We start from the raw sequence: 26,030 nt of genomic DNA, 5'->3' as shown, positions 1-26,030 counted from the left end.
CAGCTTTAGAGTAACAGTTCATATTTTTCATCGTTCTTTGGTAGGTCTTGGTAAATTGCTCTTATAATAATCTGCTCATAAATTGAAAAGTATTTTTCTGGTGATTTTTGGCAATTATCTTCCAAGTATACTACCAGAACATCATAGTACAGTAAATATCTTTACGGCTTTCTAGGGGCTGTCTGCAAGTTCTGGTCTCTCTTTAAGGAGCACGTGTCTGGCCTTTGAAATAATTGGCCACTGACAGGTCTAGGGCCTCTAGACTGTGAAAAATGTATAGCTTCACCCTGAGTCATACATTGTGTATTTGCTCTTGCCAGTGTTCCCCCTGCCTTTATCTGGAGATCTGCTTTATAGAAACCTTGACATACAGAATAGCCACAGATCCCTGTGCCCCTGTCCCCTCCCCCAGGAGTGTTGCCTGTGTTTAGAGATCAGGCTGATGAGTTAGAAGCTCTCCACAGGCAGTCTGAGAAACATTGCATTGCTGGACATCACTCAATGCTCACCTCACTCAAGAGCTTCCTAGGGCACTCATACGACCACGACAGCCCTTTGAGGTCCTTGAGTTACCTATGAGAGTGCAGGAAATCTTGCTGAGTCATGGGGTTGCTCACAGATATCACCAACTGGACACAGAAGCGTGAGCTTCATGGGGTCTTTCTTCCAGTCTGGCCTCATGACTGCCGTAAAGGGAAGGGCCTTGGAGCTGGCAGGCAGGGTGAGCCAGGGAGGCATTTTTAGCAAAGGCTCTCAGAGTGCCCACTGGACAGTGAGAATGGCTTTGTGGATGCCGCTGAGGAAAATATGAAGGAACATCTCGTATGAAGATCAAGATAATGACAGGCAGTGGCACGAGGTTTTGTTTGTTTGTTGTACATTTGCCTGTAGGTAAAACTGTCGTTGAGAATGTATGTAGCCACAGAAGTGGAGCCTGATGGCTGAGTAGACATCTCTGCCAGTTGTGCTCGTCACAGGAATAGCCTCGGCAGAGGACCTGTGGCGAGGAGAGAGTCTGCATGTTTGGTGGAGGGAGAGCACAACAGCTGTGGGACTTTGCCCTGAACACAGTGCTGCTTTGTTGTAGCAGAAAGCAAAGCAAGGACTCATCCAGTGCTCACCCACGGAGGAAACATTTAGACTAGTGCTAGCCAGAAGGGAGTTGTTTATCCCAGTCGTTGGAACTTGATAAAGTTGATAAAGTTGTGGAAAGCCTGGCTACTGCAGGATAAAGTACTCTTGGTCCTTAATAAACCTGAAAGGCTGTCTAGGCCACAAGGACTGCAACTCTTAGGCAAGTCCTAGTGCTGTGCCGCGCTTGGAGCCAGTGTATTTGGGGGCATGTGACCTAGAGAGACAGCAGCTGGGGCAGCTATGGAGTGCTTGCCCACCCCTCCTCCAATCCTAGACAGTGCAGCTCGCAGGTCTGACAGTGACCTCCTCCTTCTGCTTGAGGAGAGGAAGGCGGAAAGAGGATTTTGTCTTGCATCTTGGATACTAGCTCACAGTAGAAGCGGGCACTGGTCAGAGTCATGAGATCCCCATTTCAGGTCCCAGCTTTGGGATAACATCTCTAGACAAACTCTGGGCCAGAAGGGAACCTGCTGCCTTGAAGGGAAGGACTCAGTAATGGCAGGATTCGTCACTATCTGACTAAAGAGCCCTTGGGCCTTGAATAATCAGCAGAGGTAATCAGGTAGTACATGCCATGGGCCTCAAGTGAGACTCAGATGTGCTGGCATCAGGTGTCACCTGGCACATTCCCAGCTGTGGTGGCTGTGAGGAGAGACTCCCCTGCTTGAGAAAAGCCAAAGGCAGACTAAAGAGGATTTTTCTGGAGCTTAGACACCAGCTCAACTACAGTGGAGAAGAGCACCCCGTGGGCTGTTGGAGTCCCTGATTCAGGCCTTGGCTCTTAGATGGCATCTCTGGACTTAGCCTGGGCCAGAGGGGAGCCCACTGTCGTGAAGAGTGAGTTCCAGGCCAGGCAGTATTCGCCACAAGCTGACTGAGAGCCCTCAGGCATTAAGTGAACATCAGTGGTGAGCTGGCGGTAATCCACACAGGACTGTGATGACGTCGTACGTGGGAAAAGACTGTCCTGCCTGGGGAAAGGGGAGGGGAGAGTGGGCAGTGATTTGCTGGGTGGATTCAGTGCTAGCTCAGCCAGGATAGAACAGAACACCAGGTAGATTTCTAAGGTTTATGACTCCAGCCCTAGCTTCTAGGCAGCATCTTTGAACGCCATCTAGGGACCAGGAGAGTGTACTGCACTGAAGGGAAGGACAGAAGCCTGGCTGGCTTCACTACCTGCTAATTGGAGAGCCCTGGGGCCTTGAGTGAAATAGGTGGCAGCTGGGTTGTTGTTACAGTGGGGGTCTTGGGCAGCCACAGTGCTGTGCCGGCTTCAGGTCTGACCCAGTGCTGTCCCAGTGCCCACGGGGGTGCTTGTATTGCTCCTCTCCCAACTCCAGGCAGCCTAGCACAAAGAGAGAGAGACTTCATGTGCTGGAAAGGAAGGGAAGAAGTGAGTCTCTGTCTGCTAATCCAGACAATTCCTCCAGGTCTGATCCAAGACCGCCAATGTGCAAAAAACAAACAAAACTGGAGGAATCACATTATCTTATTTCAAATTATACTGTACAGCTATAGTAACCAGAACAGTATGGCAATGGCATTAAAAATAGACACATAGACCAATGGAACAGAATAGAAAACCCAGAAACCAATTCATACATCTGCAGTGAACTCATTTTCAACAAAGGTGCTGAGAACATACAATGGGGAAATGACAGTCTTGTCAATAAGTGGTGCTGGGAAAACTGGATATCCATATGCAGAAGAATGAAACTGGGCCTCTATTTCTCATCTTATGCAAAAATAAAATCAAAGTGGATTAAATATTTAAATCTCGGCTGGGTGCAGAGGCTCACGCCTGTAATCCAAGCACTTTGGGAGGCTGAGAAAGGAGGATTGCTTGAGCCCAGAAGTTCAAGACCAGCCTGGGCAATACAATGAGATTTTGCCTCTATTTCTTAAAAATTTATTTATTTATTTATTATACTTTAAGTTCTATGTGCATAACGTGCAGGTTTGTTACATATGTATACTTGTGCCATGTTGGTGTGCTGCACCCATCAACTCGTCAGCACCCATCAACTCGTCATTTACATCAGATATAACTCCCAATGCCATCCCTCCCCGCTCCCCCCTCCCCATGATAGGCCCCGGTGTGTTATGTTCCCCTTCCTGAGTCCAAGTGATCTCATTGTTCAGTTCCCACCTATGAGTGAGAACATGCGGTGTTTGGTTTTCTGTTCTTGTGATAGTTTGCTGAAAATGATGGTTTCCAGCTGCATCCATGTCCCTACAAAGTACACAAACTCATCCTTTTTTATGGCTGCATAGTATTCCAAGGTATATATGTGCCACATTTTCTTAATCCAGTCTGTCACTGATGGACATTTGGGTTGATTCCAAGTCTTTGCTATTGTGAATAGTGCCGCAATAAACATATGTGTGCATGTGTCTTTATAGCAGCATGATTTATAATCCTTTGGGTATATACCCAGTAATGGGATGGCTGGGTCATATGGTTCTTAAAAAATTTTTTTTAAAAATATTTAAATAAAAGACCTCAAATATAAAACTAAAATGAAACATTGGGAAAACTCACCAGGATATTAGACTGGGCAAATATTTCTTGAATAATATTTTTTAAGCACAGGCAACCAAAGCAAAAATGGGCAAATTTGGTCACATCAAGTTAAAAAACTTCTGCACAGCAAAGGAAACAATCAGCAAAGTGAAGAGACAACCCACAGAATGGGGGAAGATATTTGAAAACTATCTGCAAGGGATTAATTACCAGAATATTTAAGAAGCTTAAATAACTCAACAGAAAAAAATCTAATCATCTGATTTTTAAAATGGGCAAAATATCTGAATATACACTTCTCAAAAGAAGACACAGTTCTCAAAAGAAGGCATGGGGGCACGTGCCTGTAGTTTCGGCTGTTTGTGAGAATTACGTGCAAACATTACCTGATCCCAGGAGGTTGAGGCTGCAGTGAGCTGTGCTTGTGCCATTGCACTCCAACCTGAGTGACAAAGTGAGACCCTGTTTCAAAAATAAAAAAGCATACAAATGGCAAATAGGTATATGAACAGATACTCAACATCAACAGTATTGATTGTCAGAGAAATGCAAATCAAAATTACAATGAGGGATCATCTCACCCCACTTAAAATGGCTTTTATTCAAAAGACAGGCAATAGCAAATGCAAGTGAGGATGTAGAGAAAAGGTAACCCTCGTACACTGTTAGTGGGAACGTAATTTAGTACAACCACTGTAGAGAACAGTTTGGAGGTCCTCAAAACTAAAAATAGAGCTACCATATGATCCAGCAATCCCACTGCTGGGCATATACGTAAGAGAAAGGAAATCAGTATTATCAAAGAGATACTTACATTCTCATGGATATTGCACTAGTGTTCACAACAGCCAAGATTTGGAACATCCCAAGTGTCCATCAACAGATGAGTAGTCAAAGAAAATGTACATATACACAATGGAGTACTTACTATTCAACCGTAAAAGAGAATGAGATCCTGTTATTTGCAGCAACATGGATGGAAATGTTAAGGGAAATAAGTGAAGCAAGAAAGACAAACTTCACATGTTCTCACTTACTTGTGGGAGCTAAAGTAGAAGAATTGTTAGCAGAAGCTAGTAAAGATAGTATGGGTGATGGGGGGGTAAGGAGTAATGGTTAATAGGCACACACACATAGAAAGAATAAACAAGATCTAGTATTTGATAGCACAACAGGGTGACTACTGTCAATATTTATTTAATTGTACATTTTACAGTACCTAAAATAGTATAATTGAACTATTTGTAAAACAAAGGATAAATGCTTGAGGTGTGATGGATACTTTATTTACCCTACAGTGACACATTGTAGGCCTGTATCAAAATACTTTATATACCCCATAAATATATATGCCTACAATGTACCCAAAAATTTTTTAGAAGACTGTCATTCAGAATTACCACACTGTGTGTTTACAACTGAAGTGCGGCTTCTTGTGACTAAGAAGAGACTAGTGACGGTTGGTTGCTGTTGAAATGGCTGCTAAATTACCACTTTGCTAATAGTATATAAAGTGAGTTGTCATGGTGATATTGCTAACAGCCATTTTAGCAAAGAACATAACAGCAAATGAATTTGAAACAAATAGAAGTACTTTGAAAGTTGCAGAAGCTAACATGCCTTTAATCACTACAGTTGTCATCAGTCTATAAACTGGTTGCTTGAAGGAAGCAAAATTCATAATTATGAACACGTAGCTTGCTATAATGGCAGCTAAATTGTTCTCAAAACTTGCAACTAATCTGGCAGCAGGGGGTGACTCTAGATCTAGTTACAAGGTCAGAAAATACACAGGGAAATGTGCAGGTTTCCATAGATGTGAGCTCCAGAAGCAGTGGTGGCAGAGGCCAGCTCCAAGACAGCCAGTTCTAGACAATGCTGTTTGTGAACGCAGAAGCACCAGGAGCTATGCTCCGAACAGGAGCAATGTTCATGATCTTTGGAAATTGAAAAGCAATACAACAAAGTACTTAATGTACATTTATCTTGTCTCTCTGCTGTTGATTATTTATAATGGTCTCTTTTTGACTGTAAATTGAACCATTTAAAAATTAGTGTCTATCAGATTTTTCTTAAAACTTTTTGACATGTATTTGTCTTGTTAGAATATATTTTCTTTCAGGAACGTTACTAATTATCAGGGACATGCAACTGAAAACCACAATGTGATATGACCTTGCTCCTGCAGGAATGGCCATAGTTTAAAAAAAAAAAAAAATACATGTTGGCATGGATTTGGTGAAAAGGGAACACTTTGACACTGCTGATGGGAATGTGAACTGGTGCAACCACTATGGAAAACAGTGTGGGGATTCTTTAAAGAACTAAAAGTAGAACTGCTGTTCAACCCAGCAATCTCTCACTACTGGGCATCTACCCAAAGGAAAATAAGTCATGAAAAAACACATGCACATGCATGTTGATAGCAGCACAATTTCCAATTGCAAAAATATGGAGCCAGTCTAAGTACCTATCAATGAATGGGGAGCTAAAGAAAATACAGAATATATACACCATGGAATACTGCTGAGCCATAAAATAGAATGAAATAATGGCCTTTGCAGCAACTTGGATGGAGCTGGCGGTCATTATTCAAAGTGAAGTAACTCAGGAATGGAAAACCAAATATCATATGTTCTCACTTATAGGTGGGAGCTAAGCTATGAGGATGCAAAGGCATAAGAATGATATAATGGACTTTGGGGACGTGAGGAGGAAGGTTGGGAGGGTGGTGAAGGATAAGATTACATATTGGGTACAGTGTACACTGCTCAGGTGGTAGGTGCACCAGAAGCTCCAAAACCATCCCTAAAGAACTTATCCATGAACCAAAAACCACCTGTACCTCAAAAACTATTGAAATAAAATTAAAAACCATTATTGGTAAAGAAATATATATATATATGCGCATACATACATATACACATACATACACACATACATATTTGTTTATACATAAATATATAAAATGTATTTAATTTAAACCGAGCAGCTCCTATTCAGAAAATTTGCTGTGCCTGTAAAGGGTATGCTATTCAGCCATGTAAAAAACAACAGAAAACTGAGAAGATGTATATCCTGTAGGCATAATGGTTTTCTTTGATAACTAAGCCTCTATTAATAAACATGATGATTCTATAAAATACTGTATTTTACACAATTAAAATATGTTTTTGGAAAAACATAAAAGAGATTATGAAGTGCATATATTCCTATAGTAAATTAAGTCCTGATTAGCTGATTATGAAAACATTATCTGATTTACATTTCTATAGCCTTATGGTTATATGAATAGGAAATTAATGCTGGAAGGAGATTCAGTCAGGTTTTCAGTTAAATGAGAAAACCACATATCTGCTTATGTCTTAACTGCTCTTCATTACCAGAGAACATCAAGCATTTGTTGACTTAGCCAGTGGATAAAACATTAAAACTTTAAAACCAAGAAACCAAATGTGTTGTTCAGGTATTAATTATTTTTATATAATTAAGTCTTTACAGGAATTACTGTGCAAGTGGTAAGATTACTCTAGTTTATATTTATTTAAACATTGGACAAAGTGCTGGATACAGTGGCTCCCATCTGTAATAATAACAGCACTTTGGGACACCAAGGTGGGAGTATCACTTGATCACAGGAGTTTAAGGCCAGCCTGGGCAAAAAGTGAGACCCCGTCTCTGCAAAAAGAATTAAACAACAACAACAACAAAACAGCCCAGCTCAGTGGCATGAGCCTGTAGTCCCAGCTACTTGAAAGGCTTAGGTGAATGGATCACTTGAGCCTGCAAGTTTGAGTCTGCTGTGAGCTAGGATCACGCCACTGCACTTTAGCCTGGGTGACAGAGCAAGACCCTGTCTCTTAAAATTAAAAAAAAAAAAATGAGCAAACACCTTTGGCCAGGGCAGCTGAATAATCATGTGGCAGAAGGCTGCTCCCAGCCTGTTCTCTCAGTGCATTCAACTCATCCCGACATTCTCTTCTGACCGGGGTGAGAGATGCTGACCACCTTAGAGTTTCATTTCCAACTCAGGAGAAACATTGTGTGATACAGTTTGGCTGTGTCCCACCCAAATCTCATCTTGAATTTCCACGTGTTGTGGGAGGGACCCAGTGGGAAGTAATTGAATGATGGAGGCGGGTCTTTCCCGTGCTATTCTTGTGATAGCGAGTGAGTCTCATGAGATCTGATAGTATTATAAGGAAGAGTTTCCCTACACAAGCTTCTCTCTTTGCCTGCTGCCATCCACATAAGATGTGACTTGCTCCTTCTTGCCTTCTGCCATGATTGTGAGGCCTCCCCAGCCATGTGGAACTGTGAGTCCAACAAACCTCTTTCTTTTGTAAACCGTCCTGTCTCGGGTATGTGTTCATCAGCAGCGTGAAAACAGACTAATACACAGTGCAAGTCCAGCACTCTACCAAAAGGCATATTATAAAATGGGCGTAGTCTGGCCAAGATGTCTCTCTTTGATCTTTCTGCCTTCCTAAGTTTAAAGAGTATTCCTGCCCTGTAATAGTGACAGCTAGTAAATGGCATCCACCATTTCTGTCATCTGATCACTATTGTGGGGCCTTGTGAGTGAGCATGGTCTGAGTTGTGCAGCTGCACTAAGGGAACTCTGAAGAATGAGCCCTATATCAGCAGCACAAGTGCATTAGAGGCTGTCACCTTTCTGCTCATCCCAAACTTGGGGTGCTGGATGCAGAATGGACTGCAAGCAGCTGTGCCCTGTTTGGACAGTAGTGTAGGAATCCAACTGCATAGCCTTCATTTGTTTCAAAGCAGAATTTAGAGCCATTCTAGTAGCTCAGCATGATATTTTTAAATAAATGGAGAAAAATTTTATTAACTGACTTAACAAAGAAATACTGCCTATTAAACTCACATAGTATTGTTTAAAGAGTATCTACAAAATTCTAACCTCAATGTTTTCTTGCAAAAGAAGTGGAAATAAGTAGATAGACTCTCTCAAAGAATCGCTGAGAAACACAAAATATTCATAAGTAGTATAAGTTTTACATAGGTGCATTTTTGAAGATTATACAATAATCAGTTTGCATCAGCCCTTCCAGTTTAGGAATACGGATAGGATTTCCCTCCAGGGGGAGTTTTCACATAAATTTTGAAGACATTGTTAAAACTGAAAATGTTCCTGTATTTTGTAATCTACTGGGGTTCCAATCCAGTGTGCTTTCTTATATTTATAAGGCCCAACTACAATGTGTATTATCATAGGTCTTGGAGCAAATATCACATAAATGAAGGCATTTCTGCATTCTATACGTTCATAGGTTTTATTTCAGAAATGAGTTCTTGTCTTCATATGGAACTGGAACAACTGACGACCCTACCACATGGGTGTATTTATAAGGGTTTTCTCCCTTGAATCCTTTCATGTTTTCAAAGAAATAAAAAAGCTGAAGCCTTGACCATGTTTCTTAAGATTATGTAGTTTTTCTACATATTAAAATTCAAATATGCCTTTGAAAGGATGTGGGAAAATCAAATTTATTAACACTTTTTTTTACATTCATGTTTTTTTCCAATACAAGTTTTTCTAAGTTTTCAAAGAGAACTGGGAAAGTTGAATGCTTTTTTGTGTTTCTTCCATCGATAGGGTTCTTTACAGCATGAGTTCTTTTATGTGTTCTAATAAACTAGAGCGTGTGATGACTTTACCACATTTCTTACATGAGAATAATGTTTTTGAAGATAGCCCAGTTGACTAACATTCTCCTGTGTTGGTTTTGTTGTGTTTCTCCTTCCCCAGGCTTGAGTTGGGAAACCAATTCTCCCATTTAATTAATAATGATGTTGATGTTTCTGGCAGTGTTTATACCAAATGCTACTTTGACCTTTGCGCATTGGCATACGACAGTAGCCTATTATTTGCCATTTTGTCTTGACATAGTAAGAGCATGGGAGCTGGAGGTAAGACTATGAAGGTACTAAGTGGGCTTTCAGTCAACACCAATGCCAACATCTGTGACTAGATCATATTAAGAAGTGATTATAAAAATGAAAAGCTTCAAAATTAACATATTGAAGAGCTTATTAACCTTTCTGCATTCTATTTTCTATATATTTATGGTTTATACAAGGATTCACATTATTTAAAAGTTATAGCTATCTCTTCTGAAACCATAATTCAGATTATTTTAATCAAATTTAATTCATTCTTAATTGTTTTCCTTTTGAACCGCTACCCTTTCAAATAGTCATACATAAGTGATTTCTGGCAGTTGTATTCCTGATATCTACATATATAATGAACCTAACATTCTTGACTATTTTTTATCATTTAGTTTGCAAATTTATGTCATTTTCTACTGTATATACCACAGTGCAGTGAGTCCCATGAGTTTGTTAGACAAAGCATTAGTGCCTAAGCCAAAAGACCTGCACTTAGACTGTACAAAGTATGCGGGTCTCAAGCACTGGATGCAGTAAGTTCATGGGATTCTACCGGAAATAACTTTTATGGGGCAAAGTAATATTCATGGTTTGTGACTTTTGGTAAGTACACAGCAAAATTACTCACAACTGACATGGATGAACATTTAAAATAGGCATTTTTGGTGGTACCTGGGAAGTATTTTAAAATAATACATTTTCTACCATGATTAATGTGCAAGTGAAGTAACACCTTTTGATGCTTTAGTCATTAGACTTATTTGACGTTCCAATGCAGTCCGGCACATACCTGCCTCATTAAAATTTGCTTTGAATATATAATAACTACTACAGATTGGGTAGAATTTGAATACATTCATAAACTAACTTTTGCAAAAGTATACGTTCATTTTGTTTAAGGAACAAGTGCACAGGTAACAGATGATACTGTTGTTAGAAGCCTGTCACAACACTGTGACATCTTTGGGAGCCCAATTTTTAAATAACTTAATAAAACAAGTTCCCCCTTTGCTCTAGCAATCTAATTATAGCTCTTTTTTTTTTTTTTTTTTGAGACGGAGTCTTGCTCTGCCGCCCAGGCTGGAGTGCAGTGGCCAGATCTCAGCTCACTGCAAGCTCCACCTCCCGGGTTCATGCCATTCTCCTGCCTCAGCTTCCCGAGTAGCTGGGACTACAGGCGCCCGCCACCTCGCCCGGCTAGTTTTCTGTATTTTTTTTAGTAGAGACGGGGTTTCACCGTGTCAGCCAGGATGGTCTCGATCTCCTGACCTCGTGATCCGCCCGTCTCGGCCTCCCAAAGTGCTGGGATTACAGGCTTGAGCCACCGCGCCCGGCCAATTATAGCTCTTAAAGGAGACCACCTCAGTGAGTTGACAGAACTTGGCAGTGTAAACCTCAGCCAAAGTAGCTGTTACTGAACTATCTAAAGGAGTCTGCATGTGCGGCTTATCATCGATGGTGATTGTTATAGGTTGGAACCCCTTTTGAAATTGTACCTCTTTTCTATTCAATTGTCTTTCTTAGGTTGTTTCAAGGTTGGAAGACAAAGACTTTTATGGTACTGCCAACAAAAGGAAAAGGTCTTTGAGTGCTGATGATTTAATGGATCTTCAGTGCCTTAAGGCCATCCACTCCTGAAGGAAGAAGTGAGGGGTTATGTAACATCTGAACCCCTCATCAAAAAAGACAGGAAAATATCACCTTTCCTGCTGAAGAACTGGAAAAGTACATTCAAAAGAAGAAACACCTAAAATTCAAGTTAACTCAAGGACAACTAGGATTGCACTTCATAGAAAAGCATGGGACCTTGTCAGTGCAGCAACACACTCTTCCACTCTTCTGTCCCTCTTAATGTAAAAAAGAGTTATAAAATGTTGGGAACAGGCCCCCCAAAATCTGGCCATAAACTGGCCCCAAAACTGGCCATAAACAAAATCCCTGCAGCACTGTGACATGTTCGTGATGGCCATGATGCCCACGCTGGAAGGTTGTGGGTTTACCAGAATGAGGGCAAGGGAAACCTGGCCTGCCCGGGGCAGAAAACCATTTAAAGACATTCTTAAACCACAAACAATAGCATGAGCGATCTGTGCCTTAAGGACATGCTCCTGCTGCAGATAACTAGCCAGACCCATCCCTTTATTTCAGTCCATTCCTTCGTTTCCCATAAGGGATACTTTTAGTTAATCAAATATCTATAGAAACAATGCTAATGACTGGCTTGCTGTTAATAAATACATGGGTAAATCTGTGTTATGGGTTCTCAGCTCTGAAGGCTGTGAGACCCCTGATTTCCCACTTCACACCTCTATATTTCTGTGTGTGTGTCTTTAATTCCTCTAGCACCACTGGGTTAGGGTCTCCCCAACTGAGCTGGTCTCAGCAAGTGGTGCCCACTTGTAGGGGCTCGAATCCAGGTCGAAGGGTTGCCGGAGTGACTGCTGGAGAATGTGGAACTAGCGGGAGGACACCTGAGTACCCTTAAAGCAACCCCCGTGGTGAGTAAGAAGGGGAGCTCAGAAGCATCAGGGTATCAATGGAACAAGTGTGGGGTCTCGTTCATTCCACCCTGGAACTTCTTCACACTGATGAGGAGGAGGAAGGAGAGTATAATGAAGTAACAGAAGAGGTTACAGAGCAGATTTATTTGCCAGCTAAAGCTAAAGCAGCAAAGGAGGGAGAGGTTCATCCCTACCCTTCTGCACCCGCTCCTTATTATTTTGAAGAAAATGACCCTCCAGATCTTTCTTTTCTGGAGGACACTGGGCGAAAAGTAGTTGCCCCAGTGAATGTTTGAGCAGTGCCTTGAGCGACCGCCCTTAGTTCTATTCAGGCAGGAATTCAGCAAGGTAGAGGAGAAGGTGATTTAGAGGGTTGGCCGTTCCCTGTTAGAATACACCCCCCAGATCAACAGGGAAATATACCTACATTTGAGCCTTTTCCTTTTAAATTACTCAAAGAATTTAAACAAGCTATTCATACTAAAAAAGAATGTAGAAATAATCAGTGAGTCAGGCCGCCGGATAGAGGAAAAAAGAAAACTGCTGAGCCCAAAATATGTCCAAAATGTAAAAAAGGAAAACATCGGGATAATCAGTGTCACTCTAAGTTTGATAAAGATGGGAACCCAATTTGGGGAAATACCATGAGGGGCCCGTCCTGGGCCCCGTTCTAAACAGGGGCATTTCCAGCTCAGGCCATTTTCTGTCCCCCACCACAGCGGGTAGTGCCGCAGTAGATTTATGCTGCACAAAAGCTGTGAGCCTTCTGCCTGGGGAACACCCGCAAAAGGTCCCAACAGGAGTATGTGGACCCTTCCCAGTGGGGACAATAGGTTTACTTTTAGGAAGGTCTAGTGTAAGTTTAAAAGCGGTACAAATACATACAGGAGTCATTGATTCAGATTACAAAGGGGAAATTCAAATTGTTGTATCTACTTCTGTTCCCTGGAAAGCAGAGCCAGGAGAGCACATAGCACAGCTCCTGATTGTGCCACTATGTGGGAATGGGAAAAGTGAAATTAAATGAACAGGAAGATTTAGAAGCACAAATAAACAAGGCAAAGCAGCTTATTGGGTAAATCAAATTACTGATAAACGTCCTACCTGTAAAATAACTATTCAGGGAAATAAATTTAAAGGTTTGGTAGATACAGGAGCGGACATTTCAATCATTTCTCTACAGCACTGGCCATTCGTGTGGCCAATTCAACCCACTCAATTTAACATAGTTGGAGTTAGTAAAGCCGCTGAAGTATATCAAAGTAGTTATATTTTGCATCACGGGCCCAGCGGACAACCTGGGACTATTCAACCAATTATAACTTCTGTACCTATAAATTTATGGGGGAGAGGTTTATTACAACAATGGGGAGCACAAGTTCTAATTCCAGAAGAATTGTATAGCCCTCAAAGTCAACATATGATGGATGAAATGGGGTATGTCCCTGATGGGACTAGAAAAAATTTGCAAGATTTGAAAGAACCACTTCAAGTGGAAAGACAAAGTTCCTGCCAAAGATTAGGATATCATTTTTGATGGTGGCCATTACTAAGCCTTCAGAACCTATACCTTTAAAATGATTAGCAGATAAGCCAATTTGGATAGAACAATGTCTGCTAAGTAAAGAAAAACTGGAGGCTTTAGAAAAATTAGTTACTGAACAATTAGAAAATGGGCACATAGCTCCAACATTTTCCCCTTGGAATTCTCCTGTTTTCATAATTAAGAAAAAATCAGGTAAATGGAGAATGTTAACTGACTTAAGACCAATCAATTCAGTTATACAACGTGTGGGAGCATTACAGCCAGGATTGCCTTCTCCTGCTATAATTCCAAAAAATTGGCCTTTAATAGTCATAGATTTAAAACACTGTTTCTTTACTATCCCTTTAGGTGAGCAAGACTGTGAATGGTTTGCATTTACAATTCCTGCAGTAAACAACTTACAGCCTGCTAAGCATTTTCATTGGAAAATGTTGCCACAAGTCATTTTAAACAGTCCAACAATTTTCCAGACTTATGTAGGGCAAGCAATTGAACCTACTAGTAAAAAATTTTCACAGTGTTACATTATTCATTATACGGATGATATACTCTGTGCTGCCCCCACTTGAGAAATATTACTCCAATGTTATGATCACTTGCAAAATCCAGTTTCTCATGCTGGTTTAATTATAGCTCCTGACAAAATTCAAACTACTACTCCCTGCTTCTACTTGGGGACCTTAGTAAATGACACTACCATTGTGCCACAGAAAGTAACCACATATAGAGATCAATTGAAAACATTAAATGACTTTCAGAAATTACTAGGGGATATTAATTGGATACGACCTGCTTAGGCATTCCTACCTATGCCATGAGTAATCTGTTTTCTATCCTTAGAGGAAATCCTAGTCGCACTAGCCCTCGGCAATTAACAAAGGAGGCGGAGGCAAAGTTAAAACTAATTGAGAAGCAAGTCTATAAAGCTCAAATAAATAGAATAGATCCAGAGAAGACTCTAGATTTGCTAATTTTTTCAACTCAGCATTCACCTACTGGTGTTATTGCCCAAGAACAGGCCTTAGTAGAGTGGCTTTTTCTTCCACATAGTAATTCATGGACTCTAACTCCTCATTTAGATCAAATTGCTACTATGATAGGGATTGGGAGAACTCGGATTGTTAAATTATATGGATATGATCCTGGAAAAATTATTGTCCCTCTCACGAAGGCACAAATACAGCAAGCTTTTATAAATAGTCATACTTGGCAAACCCATTTAGCTGACTTTGTGGGTATTCTTGATAACCATTTCCCTAAAATGACACTGTTTCCGTTTTTAAAATTAACTAATTGGATTCTCCCTAAAATAACTAAATTTAAACCAATTGAAGGTGCTGACAATGTTTTTACAGATGGGTCTAGTAATGGTAAAGCTTCTTATTCTGGCTCGAAAAGTAAAGTTTTCCAGACGCCCTATACTTCGGCTCAAAAAGCAGCACTTGTTGCTGTAATTGAGGTATTGACTGCTTTTGATATGCCTACTAATGTGATTTCTGATTCTTCATATGTGGTTCATTCCACACAGTTAATTGAAAATGCTCAGTTACAATTTCATACAGATGAACAACTGATGACTTTATTTACCCAACTGCAAACAGCAGTTAGAAGTAGAATGCACCCTTTTTACATCACTCACATTAGGGCTCATATACCTCTTCCAGGACCTTTGACTGAAGGGAATCAAATGGCTGATCACCTGGTAGCTAATGCAATACCTAATGCTAGACACTTTCACAATTTAACCCATGTTAATGCCTCTGGTCTCAAACGCAGATACAGCATTACCTAGAGAGAAGCTAAAGCTATTATTCGACAATGCCCAACTTGCCAAATGGTACATTCCTCATCTTTTTCAGGAGGAGTTAATCCTCAAAGATTGGAACCTACCTCTCTTTGGCAAATGGATGTAACACATATTCCCTCATTTGGGAGACTAGCTTATGTACATGTATGTGTGGACACCTTTTCTCACTTTGTCTGGGCTACATGCCAATCAGGAGAGTCTTCCGCCTGTGTTAAACATCACTAGCCAAGCTCTAGCTACATATTTATCTATGTGGAATATTAAAAACATTACTGGTATCCCATACAATTATCAAGGACAAGCCATAGTGGAAAGAATGAATCTCTCCCTAAAACAGCAGTTGCAAAAGCAAAAAGGGGGGAAATAAGAAATATGGAACCCTACAGATGCAACTGAATATAGCATTATTAACTTTAAATTTTTTGAGCCTGCCTAAAGACCAGATGCTATCAGCAGCTGAACAGCATCTACAGAAATCAGCTGCAAAGACAGAAGCAGAAAAATGGATTTGGTGGAGAGATCTGATAACAAAAACTTGGGAAATAGGTAAAATAATAACTTGCAGTAGAGGTTATGCTTGTGTTTCTCCAGGCCAAAATCAACAGCAGATCTGGATACCACCTGAAACCTTATCATGAGCCAGATGCTGAGGAAGAGATTCTGGGAGGATCCTGAGGACCCCCCAGTGGCAACCATGTTGAGAGTGACGCTGAGGAGGACCCCAACTGTCACAAGCAACACCCATCGAACCCACCTGGGGACAGATCAAGAAGCTGTCACAGATGTCAGCAGAAGAAAACCTGAGGAAAGCGGGACAACCAGTCACAATGAGTAATTGAATGGTAGCTATGATAGCGGTGATCACCACTGCCGTGAGTATTCCTTCAACAACGGCTGACACAGAGAGCAATTATACTTGTTGGGCATATTTATCAATCTTAGCTGGTAATAATGCCTACATGTAATCACTCCATGACACAGTTACACATGCTTTCTGATCTCAGTATTTACCATAATAAATCTGCTCCTATAATTGAGGCATACCGCCCCAAAAAACCTATTTGTAAACAAAATTGAACCTGGCCAGAAAAAATGAACGTACTAGTTTAGGAAGATTGCATTGCAAAACAGGCAGAGGTGCTGCACAACAATTCCTATGGAATCATTATTAATTGGTCCCCTAAGGGGATGTTTAGCTTGAATTGAACCTCTCAGTCTGCGTTGCACAGCCACACTATGTTCAGCTGCTCTGAACAAAATGGTGAGATGGTAGAAATGATAAGAAGTATGGCAAGAGTTCCTATTATCTGGAACCATGGCAGTATAGTGCCACCTCAACCTCAAATGATATGGCCCTTTGTAGGAGCTAAACATAAGGATTTGTGGAAACTATTAATAGCTCTTAATAAGATCAAAATTTGGGAAATAATAAAAAAGCATCTAGAAGTACACTCTACAAACTTGTTTTTGGATATAGCAAAATTAAAAGAACAAATATTTAAAGCATCCCAGGCACACCTGACCTTAATGCCAAGAACTAGAGTGCTTAAAGGAGCTGCAGACAAATTGGCAGCTAGTAACCCATGAAAATGGATAAAAACACTTGGAAGCTCCGTGATTCCAATGCTGATTGTGCTTTTAATCTGTGTTGTTTGTCTTTGTATAGTCTGCAGATGTGGATCCTGACTTCCGCGAGAGGTAGCTCACCACGACAAAGCTGCCTTTGCTTTTATCAATTTGCAAATCAAATAAGGGGGACATGTTGGGAACAGGTCCCCCAAAATCTGGCCATAAACTGGCCCCAAAACTGGCCATAAAAAAAATCTCTGCAGCACTGTGACATGTTCGTGATGGCCATAACGCCCACGCTGGAAGGTTGTGGGTTTACCGGAATGAGGGCAAGGAACACCTTGCCCGCCCTGGGTGGAAAACTGCTTAAAGGCATTCTTAAACCACAAACAATAGCATGAGCAATCTGTGCCTTAAGGACATGCTCCTGCTGCAGATAACTAGCCAAACCCATCCCTTTATTTTGGCCCATCCCTTCGTTTCCCATAAGGGATACTTTTAGTTAATTGCATATCTATAGAAACAATGCTAATGACTGGATTGCTGTTAATAAATACGTGGGTAAATCTCTGTTTGGGGCTCTCAGCTCTGAAGGTTGTGAGACCCCTGATTTCCCACTTCACACCTCTATATTTCTGTGTGTGTGTATTCCTCTAGTGCCGCTGCGTTAGGGTCTTCCCAACCGAGCTGGTCTCAGCAATAAAAGCCACTCTAAAGTGAAGGCTCCTTCTAGCCCATGCACAGATATTTGCTTAGTATATAGGCTGACAGCAGTGAACTATGTAAGGGTTTTAAAACAATGGTTTAAATTTTTAGATTTTAAAGATAACTTTTCTGTTTCTTTCATATTTTTCTTTCCCCCAATATTGCTGCATATGCATTTAGCATCGATGCATATTACCATTAAAACATAGGACTCTCAACAAGTCAGAAAGCCACTAGGAGCAGGTACAGCATTGCCAGGTACTGAAAGGGCTCTTCCTTCCTACTCTTACAATCGAAGCTACTAGTTACCAGCAATCATTTTAAGGAAAAGCTTCTGGATAATGTTTGCCATTCATATCCTCTGTAGGCACTTCTTATTAGCAGTTAGCATGTTTGGCGTCATAAAAAGAGAAAATACTGGTTATTGATTATCTACTTTTATTAGGGTCTATGGTGTATTTCTTGTGAAATATGATGGTTCTTATTTGCTGATAAATTTTATTTTTTAAATAAAGGTACGAAAAGATATTTTCACAGTGCCAAGCAATATGGTGATGCAGTGGTAATAAAAAATAAACTATGAGGTGTCCTGAAAGTTTCAGGACAGTTTTTAGCTTTAACATAGTGTGCTTGTGCCCTCCAGAGCACTGCAGCATACATATACATGCTATAAACCTTTACAAAATATCATTGGAAAGTTTAATTGTATTTCTTATTCATTTTTTTAAATAGATGTTGTGTCAGTATGTTGCCCAATCTACAGTGCAATGATTATTCAGTGGCACAGTCATAGCATACCACAGCCTGGAAATCCTGGCCTCAAGCAATCCTCCCATGTCAGCCTACCAACTAGCTGGGACTATAGGTGTGTACCTTTGGCTTCATTTTGCAGAATTTGAATATTAAGCATTTAACTTTTTGTCTCATCAATATCTGCTATCTTCAAGAAGGATTGAAACAAAAAATTAAAGGGTTAATATTCAGGAGCTAGGCATGCCTGTAGTCCCAGCTACTCATAAGGCTTAAGCGGCAGGATCACTCAAAGCCTAGCATAGGAGGCTGCAGTGCACTGTGATTGTGCCTGGAAATAGCCATTACACTCCAGCTTTGGCAACATACTGAGACCCTGTCACTTTAAAAAATGGTAAAACTAAATACATGTAAAAGAAACAGGGGGTCGGCGTGGTGACTCATGCGTGTAATCCCAGCACTTTGGGAGGCTGAGGCAGGCGGGTCACGAGGTCAGGAGATTGTGACCATCATGGCTAACACGGTGAAGCCCCGTCTCTAATAAAAATACAAAAAAATTATCCAGATGTGGTGGCGGGCGCCTGTAGTCCCAGCTACTCAGGAGGCTGAGGCAGGAGAATGGCGTGAACCCGGGAGGCGGAGCTTGCAGTGAGCCGAGATCGCGCCACTGCACTCCAGCCTGGGCAACAGAGCGAGACTCTGTTTCAAAAAAAAAAGAAAAAAGAAATATAACAAACCTTTCAATGATGCTTTGTAAATATTTGTAGCATTGACACTTCTACAAGTATCAAAGCTTAAAATTACACTAAGCCTTTTGGAATTGTTGTATTTTTATAAAGTGCCCTTTTCTCTTTTGAAGTAGTTCTTTGCAGGGCTTTTATCTGCATTGATCACCAAAAATTATTTTCCAGAGATGTGATAAAGAATAGGATCAATTTTAATGCACATGTAACAAATTCGAAGGAATTGGACCTTAATAGTAGTAGATGATCTAATACATTTTGTTATCCCGCATGTTAACCTGGAGGTAGGTATCATATTTTATGCTCATAAACCTTAGGAACCTTACCTCCTAAAAAAATTATCATTTATGGAGTGCAGAGCTTAGAGATTGAAGTATTGACTGCAGTTTTATTTTCAAAACATAAATGCTACAATTTAGGTGGTTTTTATTTCTCATGCTGACATTAAAAGAAAACCTAATAAACTATTTTAATTAAAATGTGACTAGTGGGCCTGGCACAGTGGCTCATGCCTGTAATCTTGGTACTTCGGGAGGCCAAGGTGGGTGGATCATGAGGTCAGGAGTTTGAGACTAGCCTGACCAACATGGCAAAACCTCGTCTCTACTAAAAATACAAAAATTAGCTGGGCGTGGTGGCACACACCTGTAATCCCAGCTACTTTGGAGGCTGAGGCAGGAGAACGGCTTGAACCTGGGAGGCGGAGGTTGCAGTGAGCTGAGATCACGCCAGTGCACTCCAGCCTGGGCGACAGAGCAAGACTCTGTCTCAAAAAAAAAAAAAAAAAAAAAAAAAGGGACTAGTGTGTTTATATGTGTTTATAACTCTTCTGTTCACATAGTGTTACATCTCTGCCTACCTTAAATGATTAAAGTCAGTCTTGATGTGTCTTAAAGCATTTTTATAAGTTGCCTTGACCATTCACAAGTTGGTTTAATCCATGCCTCTATTTAAGACATAATATTTGTTTTCTCTGGCTTAAGCTCTTTTCAATTTTAAGATAATTTATTACACTTAAACTCACTCTCTGGCCACAGTACTTAGTGGCATAGTGCATTAGATGGCATCTTTGAATAGTTGGTTATTGTGTCTGAGAGGAAAAAGTACATTAGAATATAAAATTAGGTCAATACACCAAAGAGAAAGGATTCCCAGGAATAGTGCAGAATTAGACCAAAGGTGTTTGAGGTTTTCAAACAGTTACACAGAAAAAAGCATGGAAGTACAGAAAGTAGAATTAAAGTTGCTATACAGAGGGTGGCTTAGACCACATAATTTGACTTTAGCACACCGCTTTCAAGCTTACATTTTAGTTAAAAATATATCTAATCACTGTTAGTTTTTTTCTTTTTAGAACTAAGAGTCTAGCCACTCAGCTTCAGTGATTGTCACTAAACCCTAATAATATTGGTATATCTTCATCTACTTTAATTCTTTAGTACCTAAGAAAAAATCTTTAAATAACTCATCACCTCATCTTGATAAATTGCAGACTAGAATCAGTGATCTGACTTAAAAGAAAAAGTCTATCATGAATCCCTGTTTACAAGATGCTTTGCACCATATAATATGCAATAACTAAGTAGAGGTCCTGATATATATGAGTGGTCAAAGGTTTAAAAACCATTTTGAGAGAGGGGCACCGGACATAAACCCATGACTTCAAGAGTAAGTCAGGGCTGGGTGTGGTGGCTTATGCCTGTAATCCCAGCAGTTTGGGAGGCTGAGGCAGGCAGATTACTTGAGAACAGCAGTTCAACACCAGCCTGGCCAAGGTGGCAAAACCCCATCTCTACTAAAAATACAAAAATTATCCAAGCATGTTGGCATCTGCCTGTGGTCCTGACTCCTTGGGAAGCTGATTCACGAAAATCACTTGAGCCTGGGAAGCAGACGTTGCAGTGAGCAGTGATCATGCCTGCACTCCAGCCTGGGTGACAGAGCGAGACCTTGTCTCAAAAAAAAAAAGAAAAAAGAAAAAGAAAAAAGAAAAAAGAAAAAAAAAAAGAGTCAGTAGAATAAGGACTACTAACATTGCTTTCCCCTTTGGCTTGAATTCTAGAAGGCAATATAACCATTTTGATAAATGGAAAATTGGGTCAATTTAGAATAAGAATATAAATGTGATGAAAGTGGGCAGGTTCTCCAAAACTAAGTTGCTAGTAGAGTGGTAACTATGGCAATTTTCTTAGAGTTTGATATCTGGGAAAGATTTGCTGTCTAACATAAGACTATGAAAAAGATTATCTGACTACCAAAGCTCAAATTTACTTTCATTTTTAGGGTTATTTCCACTTTTGTAATACAGACACCAGTGAAATTTTCTCTGGTATTGTGTGAACTAAAACTTTTACCTCTTCATTACAAGGAAAAGACAATAGATCACTATCCATCAATACAAAAGAACAAGCTACGAAAACATGGATGACCTGGACCTGTGACAGACTAAATGGCACTGTGTTTGACTCGTGGATCTGACACAAACTAAGTGGGTCTGGATAATTCACGGACACTCACAGGTCCAATCTCTTAATAGTTTCAAATGAGTCACAAGTAGATGACCATAAATACCTTTCGTGAACCATCACTGTGGAATTCTGTGAGGTTAAGATATCAAGACTAGTGTGACTAGTGTTGCACGTGGTTATGGACAGGTGTGAGAGCAGTGCAGTGTCTCTCAAGAGTGGGATTTTTTAGAGATGGAGGAAACAGGATTTCCACCCTCTGCCTGCTTACCTCTTACCCATAGACCTCCCCACAAGCTCTCCATTGAAGTGGCCTCCTGTCTCCCCTTGGTCTTCTCAAAGCAGGTTCAGGCATTCCACTGTCACAGACGCTTGTGGTTTCCGGAGATAGTGACATCACCAGATCCGGCTCATTCTGGCACTGTTTCTGGCTGTGCTTCCTGCTGTCTGGGCTTTTCTGCCTCTGCTCCGAAGCTCTGGAGAGTAGTAAGGTCAGAGGGGTGCTCTCTTTCCGGGAAAGATTCCTGTTCCCAGGGGCCCCCTGCTTCCTAATTCGCAAGAGCTGCTTTGCTTTCCAGTGAAATTATTTCTTGGGAGCTGGAACCAAGGGCCCGGGAAATGAATTTTAGGGACATAAACCTGGCCCTCTGGAATTCAATACGTTGGACTGAAAACGGCTTGGTAGTGCATGAGTGGCTAGGAGCCTTCGTGTGACCCAAGGGATCTGACCAGACCCTACCAGAAAGCCTAAAATATATCTGACACAAGGTAAGGTTCTACCCACATTCACTTCCCATTATATCCCTTTGTATTTTGGGTCGTGTCTCTGCTCAGTGCCATAAAGACTGCAGGACTGGTTTTAGGCAGGTGTGATATTCGACAGCCCCTGAGACCGGAAATAAATCACACCTGTCCTTGAACCTAAATTTCCTCACTGCTAGCTTGTGACCTGGGCGCACTGCTCCACCAACCTGAACCTCGGCTGTTATTTTTAATGCAGACGGTTATACCGGCCTCAGAGTGCTTGTGAGGTTTAGGTGAGTCATCCAATGAAAAGAACAAAGTGTCTTCTAAATACAACAGCAGCTGTCACTCACTCAGGGTTTAGTAACTGCACTTGGCTGTTTGCTTTACAGGTATGACTTAACTAAGTTTCAAAACAACGCCATGAAGCAGGCATTAACACCGTCATTTTCAGGCGAGAAACCTCTTACCCGGTTCCTGCCCTCGCCCCCGCTTACAGGTGACACAGCTGGAATTTACCCAGCTCTTTCGCTCTCCACACCTCGGGGTCTTGCCACAGACCTGGCGCCCACGAGTTCTGGCACTTTGGTCAACGTTTATAAACGGGCTCTCCTCTGCCGCCGCGGGCATGGGCTTTTCTCAAGGTTCGCACTGAGCACCTGTTCCTAAAGGGGGTGCAGCCGCACCTGCGTCCCCGGGACCTCTAGCATGGGGGGGTCGCCCCCGGGGTCCACCCTGGCTTCCCGTTCCCACCCTCTGAATCACAAGCCCAATTCTCACTAGAAGTTGACGGGCTGTGGAGAGACCCGGTCTCCCGGCGTCCCACTTCACGTGCGCACCTTCCCGACTCGCGACACCCAAAGGCCCCGGGACCACCTCCCTGCCCGAGCCCGGCGGGAAGCAACGAGCTCAGCTTGCGCATGCGCAGATGTCATCCAGAGGACCCGTTCCTAGTGTGGCGCGCGAGCGATCAGGATTGAAGACTACGTTTCCCAGAAACCTCCACGCCACGACTTACTTTGCAGCGTTTTCTCTATTGGATGACTGGAAGATGTCCCTGACAGCCTCGCCTGCCCAGGTTCAGCCAGAGCCCCTAGAAGTTATCGGTGAAGTTTGAACTTTGCTGGCAAATACAGTGCGTGGTTCTCCATCAAATCCCGATTGGAAAAACAGCTGCCAAATACTTTGGAAACAATTTGAGAAATTTGGATGTGTACTGGCAATTATAAATATTAAAGAACATTGCCGTTATGCTTAACTGTTAAGTGGAATTATATTGGAAAATACTAGTTTTTATAAAGACATGCACAGGGAAGCATTTAACATTGACAGGATAGTTAATTCACTTTACAATTTTTCAGCAAAAACTAACAAAGCGAATATGGCAAAAGGTTAACTTTTCTTACATCAAGGACATGCATGACTATAGACAGATGCTCATTTTACCGTTTCCTACGTTTCTGGGTGCTTACACATTTTTCAATACAAAGGAAGACAGAAAGAAAAACAAGGATACTCCCTCCATCAATTTGCCTTTTCAACTCAAAGCAGCTCCTAGACGTTAAGGTACATACAAATCCGTCTTGGGAAGAAGGCTGTGAAATGTGATTGCACACGTAGCACAGCATTACTAGAGAAGAACAGTACCTGTGACCCTGACCAACAGGGTTTCAGGAAAGGGGAACAAAAGAAAAGAAAAACACACACCTTCAAAAATACATAATAAATGAAAATACGCACAACGCAAAACGAGAAAAAATGGCTATGGCCGGGCGCGGTGTCTCACGCCTGTAATCCCAGCACTTTGGGAGGCCAGTGTAAGCGGATTGCCTGAGTTTGCTACCAGCCTGCGCAACACGGTAAAACCCCGACTCTACTAAAATAAAAAAAAATTAGCCGGGTGTGGTGGCGAGCGCCTGTTAGTCCCAGCTACTCGGGAGTCTGAGGCAGGAGAATTGCTTGAACCCGGAACTCCGTCTCAAAAAAAAAAAAAAAAGAAAAAGAAAAAGAAAAGAAAAATGGCTATCAAGCAAATCATGGATCTCCCAGAGATGTCCCTACTGAAACCTTACATGAGCACCTGTTGATTTTTTTTTTTTTTTTTTGAGACGGAGTCTCGCTCTGTCGCCCAGGCTGGAGTGCAGTGGCCGGATCTCAGCTCACGGCAAGCTCCGCCTCCCGGGTTCACGCCATTCTCCTGCCTCAGCCTCCCGAGTAGCTGGGACTACAGGCGCCCGCCACCTCGCCCGGCTAATTTTTTGTATTTTTTTAGTAGAGACGGGGTTTCACTGTGTTAGCCAGCATGGTCTCGATCTCCTGACCTCGTGATCCGCCCGTCTCGGCCTCCCAAAGTGCTGGGATTACAGGCTTGAGCCACCGCGCCCGGCCAGCTGTTGATTTTTTTTAACCAAACCAGGGAAATCCGGTCATAATATCGTGGGAACATCTTTTTACTAAATTATACATATTGAACATTTATCCGCTCAATATTATTCCGTAACATCAATACTTTCTTCCGTGAGATGATAAATGTAAATAGTAGAACCTATTCACCCGAGGGTTGGTCACGAAGTCAGTGCGATCCGGGTGAACACACGCGTGAAGCTTTGCTTCCCAGCAACCTTCCCGGGGGACGTGGGGGAGGGCACACCCCCAGGTGGCGCGGCGCGAGGACAGGGGCCCTGACCTCTGGGTCTTGGCGGGGCACACAGGAGCCCGGCTTCGGGGTGCTTAGCGGGCAAAGCGGCTCCCGGACCCGCGTGGCTCCAGCCTCCCGGGGGTACCTCGCGGAGGGGCTGCCGCGCGCGCCCTGCCCCGCGGCTCCCTCCGCGCGCCCCCGCCTGGCTCTGCCAAGAGTGAGGGCTTCGCCATACGCCCGCGACCGGGCGTGTCCCCCGGCTTCGCTCTGCGAGGTCTCGGAGCCCGGTGGGCTGGGGTTCGGGCGGGGTCCCTTCCTTGCGGTCCGAAGTCTTCAGGCAATTTCCAGGCAAAGTCCCGGGACAGCGGGAAAGGAACTGGTCTCCCTGCCTGGGGTCGTTTCCGGCGGAAGTGCCCCTTCATCAGACGGAATTTTCCGTCTGTGGAAAAATGAAGCTTACTCGGTATCATGTGTGCCTTTTTTGGGGGAAGGACAAAATAATAATTTAAAAAAGACTTATTTTTTATAAACAACGTAATTGTCTTATTAATACTCAAATCCCTTGCTTCTGTTTTATTAAATGCAGTTTTCCATATAAAAATCCTTGAACTTGTAATGTGAAGGCTAAAGGTAACAGTATAATAAACAGTCAACCCAACCATATTTGCTCGCTTTGTAATAAGCTTGGCAACTTGGCAACTTGTTATTTTATCCTCCTTAAGTTCTGTACTGAGCAAGGTTGTTAATAAGCCTAATTTCGCTCTTGTTGCCCAAGCTGGAGTGCAATGCCGCGATCTCTGCTCACTGCGACCTCCGCCTCCCAGGTTCAAGAGATTTTCCTGCCTCAGCCTCCCCCGAGTAGCTGGGATTACAGGCACGCGCCACCACGCCCTGCTAATTTTTTGTATTTTTAGTAGAGACGGGGTTTCACCGTGTTGGCCAGGCTGGTCTCGAACTCCTGACCTCAGGTGATCCGCCCATCTCTGCC

The 26,030-nt window shown here is 42.1% G+C and overlaps 1 protein-coding gene across 1 annotated transcript in view; it reads right to left on the bottom strand.

Moving 5' to 3' along the window:
• Positions 1 to 23,002, bottom strand: part of ZNF782 (zinc finger protein 782) — a 67,988-nt gene extending 44,986 nt beyond the window's left edge. The window contains exon 1 of the mRNA XM_025359813.1: positions 22,902 to 23,002. The gene's annotated coding sequence lies outside the window, so the exon portion shown is untranslated. The remainder of the gene's footprint in view (positions 1 to 22,901) is intronic.
• Between the last annotated feature and the right edge of the window lie 3,028 nt (positions 23,003 to 26,030).

The sequence above is a fragment of the Theropithecus gelada genome, chromosome 15, assembly GCF_003255815.1.
Source record: "Theropithecus gelada isolate Dixy chromosome 15, Tgel_1.0, whole genome shotgun sequence".
Taxonomy (NCBI): Eukaryota; Metazoa; Chordata; class Mammalia; order Primates; family Cercopithecidae; genus Theropithecus; species Theropithecus gelada.
Note: the sequence above shows the minus strand (reverse complement) of the source record. Positions and strands in the feature narration are given on the sequence as shown.